General features: G+C 44.5%; 1 protein-coding gene and 1 pseudogene across 1 annotated transcript in view; one reads left to right on the top strand and one right to left on the bottom strand.

Annotated features, from left to right (window-relative positions):
- The window catches only part of KHDRBS2 (KH RNA binding domain containing, signal transduction associated 2), a 644,953-nt gene that overhangs the window by 4,268 nt on the left and 628,381 nt on the right, over positions 1 to 12,304 (bottom strand). The gene's annotated exons all lie outside the window — the stretch shown is intronic.
- LOC105083897 (potassium voltage-gated channel subfamily KQT member 5-like) lies at positions 3,160 to 12,161 on the top strand (annotated as a pseudogene).

Raw genomic sequence — 12,304 nt, 5'->3', positions numbered from 1 at the left:
TACCAATTACATCTCAATAACACTAGAAGGGAAAAAGAATGATTTGAAAAAAAAATTTTTTAAAGAAGGGTAAAAGAGTCTTGAAAATCTAATTCTCTAACCAGTTTTGAAGAGTTTTGAAGTTTAAATACTGTACACACACAAATGCAAAACTGCATTATAGAATCATGATATGTAATAATAGGAAAATAGCATTAATAAATCATCCAGACAAGTGACACATATGTCTTCAAGAGTGACCCAAATGATCAGGTTCTCTAGTCCTAGTGATCTGCTGAGTGTGCTCTGTGATCAACTTCAGCCCTTGGCCCATCTCTAAAGGGTTAGAGAGGGCTGCATTGGGATTCAGTGATCAAAAGGCCCTGGGTCACTTCAAGAATGAGCCCTAGTACCCGTGCTTTTTTTGGGGGGAAGAAGGGTAATTAGGTTTAGTTAGTTTAATGGAGGTACTGGGGATTGAACCCAGGACCTTGTGCATGCTAAGCATGTGCTCTAACCACTGAGCTATACCCTCCCCCTGGGACCTGTGCTTTTAAGGCAGAGAGATGCTGTGTTTCTCATGACGAGTAAGAAATCAAAAGGTTGAATTTGCTGGACCAGGAAAGAGGTGGGTGTGGAATGCATGTCGGTAGAGTCAATTGACACAATTAGCCAATATACAGTAAGATGGGGGGCACATCCACACCAAAATCCTAAGATCTAGGAACACATGGGGGCTATTTCTAAGCCTTGAGAAATTTGATGATCTATCTGCAGAGATGGGGTGCAGAGCACCGGGGCAAAGGCCTGGAATCCTTTCCTAAGCCCCCTGCCAGTCTGGGTTGCACACTCCTGTCCTGCACACCTGCACCCACCTGAGCCTGCCTGTCTGTCTGCCCTGCTGGACCAAGCCACAGGGCTTCTTTCTTCACTTCTTTATCCCTGGCATCCAGCACAGAGCCTGTCCCTTTGTTTGGTGATGGCGATGGTCAGTGCCTCTCCTGTTTTCCCACTGTTCTTATTTTTGCATATACATGTACAGTGTTTTTAACCCTGATTTAGAGGGCTGGAACAAGACTTCTGCAAGATTTTGTAATGCAACAAATGCACCTACATTTCCTTATAAGCGCACATGTGTCGTGTGTATATATAGATCTATTCCACCCCGAGTTTGACTTTGCTTTAGCTTTTGTTCGTGCTCAGAGATCCTGGGAGCTGACTTCTGTTTCAAGCGCAGCTGCCAGTGTAGGTTTGTGATGAATCTCTTCCCCCCTCTAGTGGTCCTGCTGCTCATGTCAGCTTTGTGCAGAGGTTTCCTCCCAGACCTCGCCTTAGTTACCGACGGCATCAGAGGAGGCTGACTTTAGGGGTGTCTCTTTGTGCTGTCTTGTCTCCAGGGCTGCAGTTTGTCCTCGTAAAGAAAAGAAGACAATGGGAGTGTCACTTACTTCTCCTCCTTTTTGTTGGTCCTGGAAGGACCTACCGACAACACCAGTAAGAACAGGCCATTCACGGGGCTGAGTTTTAATGAGCAGCTACTATATGCCAAGCACGTGGGCAGGGAAAGAGCCGTCTCATAGCAAAGCATCCCTTCTGCTGTTGTTGTCTTGTGTTAAAATCCTAAGATCTTGGGGCAAGGTGTAGCTCAGTGGTAGAGCATGGCATGCACAGGGTCCTGGGTTCAATCCCCAGTGCCTCCAGTAAATAAATAAATAAACCCAATGACCGCCCTCTCAAAAAACAAAATAAAATATTAAGATCTTGGTGTGAAGACAGCAGGAGAGCATTGTGACTGTGAGCCCAGCACTGGAGGAGGACTGACTCAGATCCAGTCCTCAGGAGTTGCTTAACCTCAGGCAAGTCACTTCACCACCCTGTTCCCTCACCTGCTAAATGAAGCTGCCGACAGCGCCCTTCTCACGGTTAGACCACCAAGGACTGCCCGGAAGTGTAGCATCTTAATCACTAACTGTACTCTAAAGGTCCTAATTTTACTCTGGAATGATTTGCTCAAACACCCCTTTCTACCAGGGAATCCATAGATCATATTAAACTTCTTTTATAAGCATTGTAAGAGTCCATTGACATTTTCTGCTTCTTTCTTCCAGGCCAGTTCACAGGCTTTATATATATTTTATATATATATTTGATTTTTTAAAATTGAAGTGTAGTCAGTTATGTGTCAGTTTCTGGTGCACAGCATCATGTCCCAGTCATGCATGTACATGCATATACTTGTTTTCATATTCTTTTTCATTAAAGGTTATTACAAGATATTGAATATAGTTCCCTGTGCTATAGAATAGAAACTTATTGTTTACCTGTTTTATATATGTAATAGTTAGTATCTGCAAATCTCAAACTCCCAGTTTATCCCTTCCTATCCCCTTTCCCCCCAGGTAACCGTAAGTCTGTTTTGTTGTTGTTTGTTTTCTTGTTTGTTTTTAATTCCTGGGCACAAGGCATTTCCTCAGTGATCATCGTGTCTAGACCAGAGGTCAGCAAACTACAGGGTGGGGCCAAAAGCTAAGCCAATGCTTGTGTTTGTAAGTAAGGTCTTATTGGAACAGACCTCCATCCACCTGTGTCTGTACCGTCTAAAGTCGCTGTCATGCTACAATGCAGAGTTAAGTGGTGTCAACAGAGACCATATGACCCATAAAGCATAAAATATTTACTATCTGACCCTTTACAGAAGGAACTTTGCACCCTCTGTCTAGACTTTGAGTTGGTCTGGATTTATGTCCAGCTGCATTTGGAGTCAGATAAATGACACACAGGGTGGCCTATGTGAGAATCAGGATGTGAAATTAGCATCTCCTCTTCCTCCCAGGACTTCCAACTGACATTTCCAACTAGGGGCTCCCCTAACCCCCAGCTCTCTTCCCCTCACCTTGTAGTTTAAAGTCTTAGTATCTGAAATGGAATGGCCTGGGAGAGAGAAAAAATATCTAAGAGTTAACAGAGCTATCAAATTTATAATCTAACAGCCACTTTGGACATTTTCCTCAACTTTCCTCACCTTCATGACTTTCCTGAACTCTGGGCTTCCTTTCTTCTTGCAAAACAACCAGGACCCAGGCTACTCATGCCCTGGATCACAGAGGCTCAGTATGCAGTGGCGGGCTGTAGATGGGAAATGCCAGGCAAAACCGACGTCCCCACTGGGACAGACGCGCATCCTACACCTGGGGTAGAGGAGCCCTAGGACTGATGCTGAAAGGGAACCAGTACAGTTCAAGGCCACACTGGCCTTGGCCTGGCTCCTGGAAGGGACCCTTTGGGAGAAGGATGGTGGTCGGTCTGAGGGTGGAGTGTGCTCCCAGCATCGACTCTCTTTGGAAGACAGCTGGCGGTGAGTTAAGCAGATGAATGCAGCCTGGGATTTGCTTGTGAGGGTGTCAGAGAGCACACAGAGGAAGCAGGAAGAGGTCGGTGGACAGCCTGACATTTTCCTGAACCTTTATTGGTTTGCCTGCCTGTGACCTACCCTGTTGCGCTGGCTTAGTGGAGTGGTAACAACATGGACTTTTGTATCAGCAAAAACCTGCCTCTGGGGGGGGGGGGAGGGTGTATATCAGTGGTAGAGGGCATGCCTAGCATGCACAAGGTCTTGGATTCAAGCCCCTGTGCCTCTATTTAAAAAAAACAAACACCTGCCTCTTACCAGTGGGTATGACCTTGGACAGATTACCCTACTTCCTGAGCCTCCACTTGACCCAAACAAACATCATAGATGGAAAAGTCTTAGAGTTTCAAGGGTTGAACACAGCACCGGCCATCCAGCAAGGACTCGGTGATGGGAGACCAGCTCCCTGTGTCCTGCAGGTGGACACTGGGCACACATACTAGGGCTCATTTTTGAGGTGACCCAGGGCCTTTTGATCACTGAATCACCCCAAGGCAGCCTCTCTAGCCTTTTAGAGATTGGCCAAGGGCTGAAGTTGGACATTAAAAAGGTGCCACACTTAGTGATTAGTCTCCTTTTTACTCTATTTTTCTGCTCTCAAGGTGTGCTTCACATGAGACATTCTTAAATTGCCCACTGTAATCTCAGGCTTTTATGCTGCATTTCTACAGGAGCCTGAAATAATTTGATGCATAATGTTTTTCACCCAGAGTTTCTTACATTGACTGGGAAGCTATTTGAGTAACTTCTTTTGGTGAAGTTATGAAGATTAATACCTAACATGTCGTCCTTGTAGAATTATGAAATTTCATGTTGCAAAATGAAAGTTTAAGGAAAATACTATGCCCGTAGGATGTAAAAGATGTCATTGAACGATATTCTGCTGGTCATCTGGGCATGTGTAGAATTAAAAGCCTGCAAACATAGTAAGCAATGCAAATGTTATACGTTCTAACAGGCATAGACACTGCGAGGAATCGTTCTGTCGTAAACTCTTGAATTCCATATTTCTTTTTTTTCTTTTTCTCTTGTTTTATTTATTTTATTTTTTATTTTTCCATACCCAGGCTTTATTTTTTATTTTTTAAACTTTCTTCTTATTGAATGAAAGATTCTTTAAATTGTATAGTGCTTTATAATTTTCAGAAGTTTCACACACATGATCTCATGTAATCCCATAATAACCCCCCCAATATAATTCTCTCCCCCTAAATATCCCCACCCTCACTGCCCCGCTGGTAACCACTAGTTTGTTCCATGAGTCTGCTTCTTTTTTGTTTTCTTCACTAGTTTGTTGCCTTTTTAGATTCAGTGTATCTATTCAGGCTTTAAAAACAATGCCTAAGGGAGCCCTCCTGCACCTTTAAAGGCAGGTGTGGGTCAGCCCTTCTTACTGCCGCAGAGGGCGGCTGCCTTTGCAGGTCCGAGCACGCAGGCAGGCGGTCCAGACATCTGCAGTCACAGTGAAGGCCCACGGTCGCTGGCACCGCATCCCTTTCCTGGGAGATGGGCTCATGGGCTGTACTTTGACTGAGTACTTAGTATTCCTTCGACTTTGGTGGACTTTCTGCTTTAAATGTTGTCAGTTCCCATTGGCACCACTCTCTGCTGTAAGAGACCAGGACAGAACCTCGAGGCACTGCAAAAGCACCGTGGTCCCCACACTGCTGATCCGATTTTCCACACGTGCATCTGGATCTCACCATGGAGATAAATGCCACTCACAGGCTTTTCCCAGGCTCGGCTGGTAGGCGAGGCGAGGTCTTTGGCCAGATTCCTAAGTCCTTGGCAGAATAATTTTAGGGCCCATTCTCTTGTTTTATATATTTTTCCTTTTTCTTTTTTTTTTTTTCCTGTTTTTTCTTTGCTTTTTTTCAGTTTTTCCTTTCTTTTTTTCTGTTTTTATTTTCGGTTTGTTTTTTGTTGCTCTGTTTTCCTTTTTTCCTTTTTTTTGTTTCTTTTTTAAAAAATTGATTCCATATTTCTAATTCACTTTTATCAGACAGCCTGACTTTGCTTTAACATAGTTTTAAGAGAGAAAATCAGTCATTAAAAGCCCCTAACATACAGTGTCTCAGTATCTGTAAAAGTGGGGATGTTAGTGGGGGCTTCCTGGGACTGTCATGAGGATTGAATGAGTTAACACACATTAATTGCATGCTCAGGAAATGTTCACGTTTGTTGCTAATGTCATCTAAGTGATTGCTGCCGCTGCTGTCTTTTTACTATTGCCTAAATCCTAAGCATCCTTCAGAAATAGGCTAGTCTGTCGCCTTCATTAACTTTACCTGACTCTCCAGCCCACAAAACAGACCTTTCCCTTCTCGGACCCTCTCCAGCATCTAGAGTCTATGCAGAGTGTAAAAGCGTTCGTGACCTTGGTATCCTGTACCAGAGTTGAGGCTGAGAAATGAGTGGCACAAATAACCAGCATTTGACTGAACAGTTATTTTTTTCCTTCCCATTTTTAAAATTGAGGTATAGTCAGTTTACAGTGTTGTGTCAGTTTCTGGTGCACAGCATCATGTCCCAGTCATGCATGTACATATATATATTCCTTTTCATGTTCTTTTACATTATAGTTTACTACAAGATACTGAATATAGTTCCCTGTGCTCTACAGAAGAAACTTGTTAATCTATTTTATATATAGTAGTTAGTATCTGCAGATTTCAAACTCCCAATTTATCCCTTTGCACCCTCTTTCCCCTCTGGTAACCAGAAGTTTGTTTCCTACATTTGTCGAGTCTCTTTCTGTTTTGTAAATAAGTTCATTTGTGTCTTTTTTTTTTATTTAGATTCCACATATAAGTGATACCATATGGTATTTTTCTTTCTCTTTCTGACTTACTTCACTTAAAATGACGATCTCCAGGTCAATCTATGTTGCTGCAAATGGCATTATTTTATTCTTTTTTTATGGCTGAGTAGTATTCCATTGTACAAATATATCACAACTTCTTTATCCAGTCATCTGTTGATGTACGTTTAGGTTGTGTCCATGTCTTGGCTATTGTAAATAGTGCTGCTCTGAACATTGATTGAATAGTTCTTAAAATACAAGGGCTGAGTCTTAAACATTTGTTTATAGGCCCGCAGCACACAAAGCCCAGTGTGAGGCATATACTAGGCCCTTAGCAAAACACCTGCTGATGAGTTATAGAAACCACAATTTTTTTCATCCATCCGTTCATTTGTTCCGCAGGTACGTATTGAACCTGTAACATGTTCCAGGCACAGTGGGCATCCCAAGATGAACAAAGTCATGGCCACATCCTTGTAGAGCTCCCAGTTGAACAGATCAGATATCGTGGCAGAAGGCAGAAGGCAGACACTGCCTGTATTTCCAAGGAAAGCAAACTGGAAAATTGAGTCCATATTCCTCATAATTCAGTTCTAAAGCACACACAAAGAAAGTAATTTCAATCTAGGCTGATTGTCTCCTTGGAAATTGTTTTAACTGAGCTGTGGTCATGTTACAATCTCTGCCCAGGTGGCCAAGGTCTTCCAAGTCTTTTCATGAAACTATCTAGGGCCCCCAGTGTTTTTATAAAAGTTCAACTGCAACAGAAACTGCAGAACGAACCTTGAGTTTCTTGCTTACGTGATGTATGTATATATTGTCCAACTGGAATTCCCAAGATGGAGACCACAGCTTTGTTACCTGAATATGTCCCACTTATCAATGGATAATAAATGTCCATTGACTGATCTGTTCTATTCACATGAAATATTCATAATTATGATTTTGTCATATTTTAAGTGGCTGAATTCAGGAGTGCCTGGTCCGAGATGGAAACAGACAAATTGGTACTTTAGGACAATTTTGCCTCCAGAACATCAGCCATGAGTGACTTCAACATGGACTCAAATACCGAGAAAACGAACCTCGTGTAATTTTCCTGTGAAGCCGATAAGCCCGTGAGCCAGCAGATCATTTTTATTTCCTCTTATGTAAATTAAAGGTCTTTTTTTCCTTTCGAAACACTTCATTCTGGCCTAAGGCAAGCTCCACCTTCCACACTCAGAATCAGATCTTTTCTCCAATAGTGTTGATCAAATTCTTGGAAAAGGGCGAATCACATCAGATAAGAAGAGCGGTGGAAATGACAGCAGAACATGGGACCACAGATGACCTCAGCATGCTCGGCCGGGCGGTCCAGCTGGAAAGACAGGCGCGACTCAACTACACTGCTTAACGTTTTGGCTAAGACTGCTTTTCCAGTTGATAATTACTTCTATAACTGATGTGTGTCCCTGTGTAAGTCTAAGGCATGGCGTATAACATTTTGACCTACGTATATTGTGAAGTGTTGACCACAAAAACTTTAGCTGCACCCGTTATCTCATACAGACACAGGAAAAAGCCAAAGAAGAGAAAGATTTGTTTTGCTTGGGATGAGGACTCTTAAGATCTATTAACACGTTTCCTACACACCTTACAGCAGCGTTAACTGCAGTCATCGGGTCGGGCGCCACATCCCCAGGACCTGTTTATCTTCTAGCTGGAAGTTTGTATCTTTTGACCACTTTCCTCCAATCCCCCCTCCCCCACTCCCTGCCTCTGGCAACCACATGTCTGACCTTTTTTTCTATGTGTTTGGGTATTTTTTTGTGTGTTTTGTTTTAGATTCCACATAAGTGAGATTATGGGGTATTTACCTTTCTTTGTCTGACTTTTTTGTTTGTTTTTTTTTTTTTTTTTTGGTTTTGGGGGGCTTTTGTTGGGGAGGGGGTAATTAGATTTATTTATTTGTTTGTTTTTAAATTTTTAACAGAAGTACTGGGGACTGAAACCAGGACCTCGTGCAAGCTAAGCACACCCTCTGTCACTGACCTACACCCTCCCCATGAAGCCCATTCTTAATAACAGGTTACACCTTTTCCTCACTTTTAGGTACAGTCCATCGAGTCCGAGCTGGACCGTCTGCTAGACATATATCAAAGGTCCTCTGGAAGGACTCGGCCTCCACCCTCAGTCTGACCTCCTTCCAGATCCTGCCATGTGACTGTCAACAGACCTCTGACAGAGCCCAGCGGACAGCGAAGACCTGTCCAGCCCTGCAGACACAGGAGCTCCTTGTCCAGGTCGGCCAGAGCCAACATCCCTCCATGCCTGCAGTTCATTCTGATGCCAAATGAGCTCAGTGCCCAGACTTTATCTGCACTGAGCCCTGCTCTACACAGCCCAGTGACACAGGTGCCAGGGAGCCAAGGGCATGGCCCTGCAGGGGTGGGCATGTGGCCGCCCACAGCATCTCCAGCCAAGTCCCTGTGGCACCCATGCCAGCTGCCCTCCTCATGCTGCAGATCCCACACCCCTCCCCGCCCTCCAGCCTCTACTCTGGCTGGCTGGAGACCCTGCCCCCACACCCCACGGGCTTGCAGGACAGCATCTCTGACGTGGTCACCTGCCTCATCGCCTCCAAGGACAGCGCTCCGGCTGCACACTCAAACCTGAGCAAGGACCACTCTTTGTGCAAGAGCTTCAACGTGGATGGGGAGACCCTGCTGTCTGTCCACCCCATGGTCCTCAGGGGCCTGGGCAAGTCTCTGTACAAAACCTGATCTGATCCATGGAGAGGGAGTCTAGTGGTACAAGAGGCAGCCAAGAGTTTTACCCCAAATGGAGGGAATCCAGATTGTTTATAACTGATGAGGTGGTGGGTCCAGAGGAGACAGAGACAGAGACAGACACTTTTGATGTGGAGCCACAGCCCTCCTGGGACCCAGACCCTCTAAGGACTGGAAGCTCCCAATCATCTCAGAGCGTGTGTAAAGCAGGAGAAAGTACAGACGCCCTCAGCTTGCCCCACATCAAACTGAAATAAGTTCTCTGGTCTCTTTCCCGGTGTAGTGGGTCCTTTAGCCATGCTTACCATTGCATGGACTCCGTGGCAAGCCCTTCTACAAAGCTGAGTTTGCAGCAGTTAGACAGACCATGAAAGACAGTTTAGAAGCCCTGTTATCTTTCAATGCATCAAAATGCATATCTAGGGGTGGCTGAAATTCCAAGGTCCATCAACATCAGCCCACCTGGTCAGTAAAGGTACCTTGAGTCAAAAATCCTGAGAAACCAAACACCGCTGATGCTAGGGGGTGCATGAAAATGCCCAGGTTCAGTCATTTTGAAGATTGGACTCTGCATTTTGAAATTATACAAGGCAACACCTTTAAATTTCAGGCATTTCTGCTTTGTGATTAAATACAAAATACATTTTCAAAATGAGGTCATCATGGATATTTAAACACAATGGCTGTCATCAACAGCTGCTAACAAGATAGCCAGTAAAACAAACTGGGGGAGGCTAGAAACAGCTGCTTATTTTGAGATAGATTTGCTAACCTGTTGCTATTCACTTCTTTTATTATTAATGGAATTTGAATGTCAATTGGTGTGTTTTTGGTGATATAATGCCGTGCAATTTGGCACATCATTTTCATGTTCTTTAGGATGAAAATGTTCTTCAATTAGAAAATGTGCAAATAATGAAATTCAGGGCCAGTGGGGCAAATAGACTGACTGCAGGACACCCTTGACTTCACGGGGAATGGATTCCCTGATGGCTGAAATCAACTTTGTAAGTGGCCAACTTTGACACAAGCCAGTGGGCCTGAGCTGATCTCCCTGCAGTGGTGCCCCCCGCCCCCCACCAGGCCTGCCATCACTGCCCCGTGTCAAGGGAGGTGTGAGAAGCTGTTCCCCTGAGGCTGCTGGGCAGGTGGGATCCTGGGGAATGGGACCTGGGAGTAAGGCTGAGATAGGGAAGGCCTGAACAGAATCCAGACACAACGCCAGGAAGTTAAGTCAAGTTCAAGACAAGGACTTCCCCCTCCAAAGGCAGTGAGAGGGAGAGAAACAAACCAAAAGAACTTGATTTTTTAGAAAACAAGTATTGCTAGGGAGTTCAATTACCTAATCACCCCTTATATCTAAGCAGAGCATTTTGCAAGGCATTGATTTCTTTAATATGCCCTGAATGTCTTTTGCCTGCATGTAGTACATTTTGCATATGAAAGGCTAAAACTAAACCTCCTTTACTTTTTAATTCAGTGGTGTACATTTTCTATTCTCCCCAAGAATGTTGCCCCCACCACCCCAAATCTGAAATTATTGATTCAGTTTCTTGGTACATTTATAGTTAGAAGCCAGGTAACACTGGTGGGGTCTGCAAATCCAAACACTTAATAATATAATGGTGGCAAAAATTACCAAGGGAAATGAAGTGGAAAATGTATTTACCAGAAAGCAAAGCTGACTGCTTGTTAGAAACCACTGTTGCTGTCTCAGACCATCAGAACTTCAGCCGAGGTAGCCATTGAAAAGGCCAGGAAGAGCCAGACAGCTCTTCAGTTAAATCCAGCCACAGAAGGACTCAGGAAGGAAGAGTTTTTTCCCTGCCGACAGTGCTGCCTCCAGAAAAACTCTCCCAGTAGCCAAGAGGAATGAGCAGGGTTATCAGCTGGCCATGAAATCCACCACAGCCTTCCCATGCTCTCTCCCTCATTGGCTCTCTGCATCCCAGACTCGCCCCCTAATTTTCTTCTCCATTAATGGCGTCCAGATTCCCTGCCACTATTTTGCTTCTGGCCTTCATCATCTCCAACCCCAAGTAAACCACTTCTCCACTTCACCCAAAATGTGCTTCTCAACCTTTTAATAACCATGTCCTTTTGATAATCACTGAAATTTTGAAAGCATCCTCTTCTCACCCCACCTGGATTCTCTAGAGTACACTCTCCTGGAGTGTATCATTCAGAAGCTGTTTGGCTGCTGAAGATGCACAGAAGATAAAAGTCTAAATGTCACACACCAGTCAAAAAGACTTTATCAGGCTTTCAAATTAGTTATTTTCCTTTTTTAAACAATTTTAGGAAAATTGTTAAATGCAATTTTTCAGCTACCTGCATCTCTATTCAACTTGAAGTTGTGATCCATCCTCCCAAAGAGGGTGTACACAAGAACACAGTGTGCACGCACTCACATGTGTGCGCACACACAGACACAGACACACGCACACACCCCTCCACTGAACTGAAACCAGACCCCCCTGTGCACTCAGCAGGCCGTCTCCAGATACTGGCTGAAGCAGGGAGAGGAGGTAGCAACTTTCAGGTGCACTGGTTCTTGGACACACCCTGTTCTAGGTCAAGCCCCACTGGCAGCAGCAGCTCTGAATGTGCTGGGGACCCCCCCCCGCCTTAGGCCCCTTTAAACGCAGTACGGTTCATCCAACATTGCTGAAGATGGAAGAATCGGAAACAAAATGTCAGCCCATCACTGAGGTCTTAATCACAGCCAAACATGGTAAACCGTGTTGTGAAAAGCTTTCCTACATCGAAGCCATGACCACTTTGTGTCTGTCTAGCACAAAACTTCTGGGATGCTAAAAGCTAGCTGTGCTGTGTGAAGACCGTTGGGCTCTGTCTGCCACGTTTGTCTCAGTAGGGCTTAGAGGGGACTCCCACTTACACTTGGCAGAGTCCCTTTGCTCAGCCCCGGATGGTGTCTTGAAGTGCAATGTAGCTGAGCAGTGAGAAGCCGCCCGCTTTCTCAGTTCAAGGTGGTCTGCCTTCTTCAATACGTAGGGCTGACCGAGCTAACACTTCGTTGCAGATATCCCTTTTTTGGGGTTCACTGAAAAACATCGCTGTGTCTGATCTAAATGTTTGCATTTTGTTCAACTAAGTTGATGTCTGTAGATTGCAAGTTCTGTTTAAAGGAAGACACTTGCTTGAGTTTTTAAGTCTTTATCTCCTGTGCTAAGGTGACTTCTCACCCCCCACTGACTCAGAGATTCTGAAAGCTCTTAACTTGCAGGTAAAACAGGTGTCACAGAGAGGAGGAACGTGCCTAACTTGCATGCCCATGTGCAAAGCAGACCCATAGGAAGGGATGATGAAAACTGAGCAACT

Source organism: Camelus bactrianus, chromosome 20 (assembly GCF_048773025.1).
Source record: "Camelus bactrianus isolate YW-2024 breed Bactrian camel chromosome 20, ASM4877302v1, whole genome shotgun sequence".
NCBI classification, from domain to species: domain Eukaryota; kingdom Metazoa; phylum Chordata; class Mammalia; order Artiodactyla; family Camelidae; genus Camelus; species Camelus bactrianus.
Note: the sequence above shows the minus strand (reverse complement) of the source record. Positions and strands in the feature narration are given on the sequence as shown.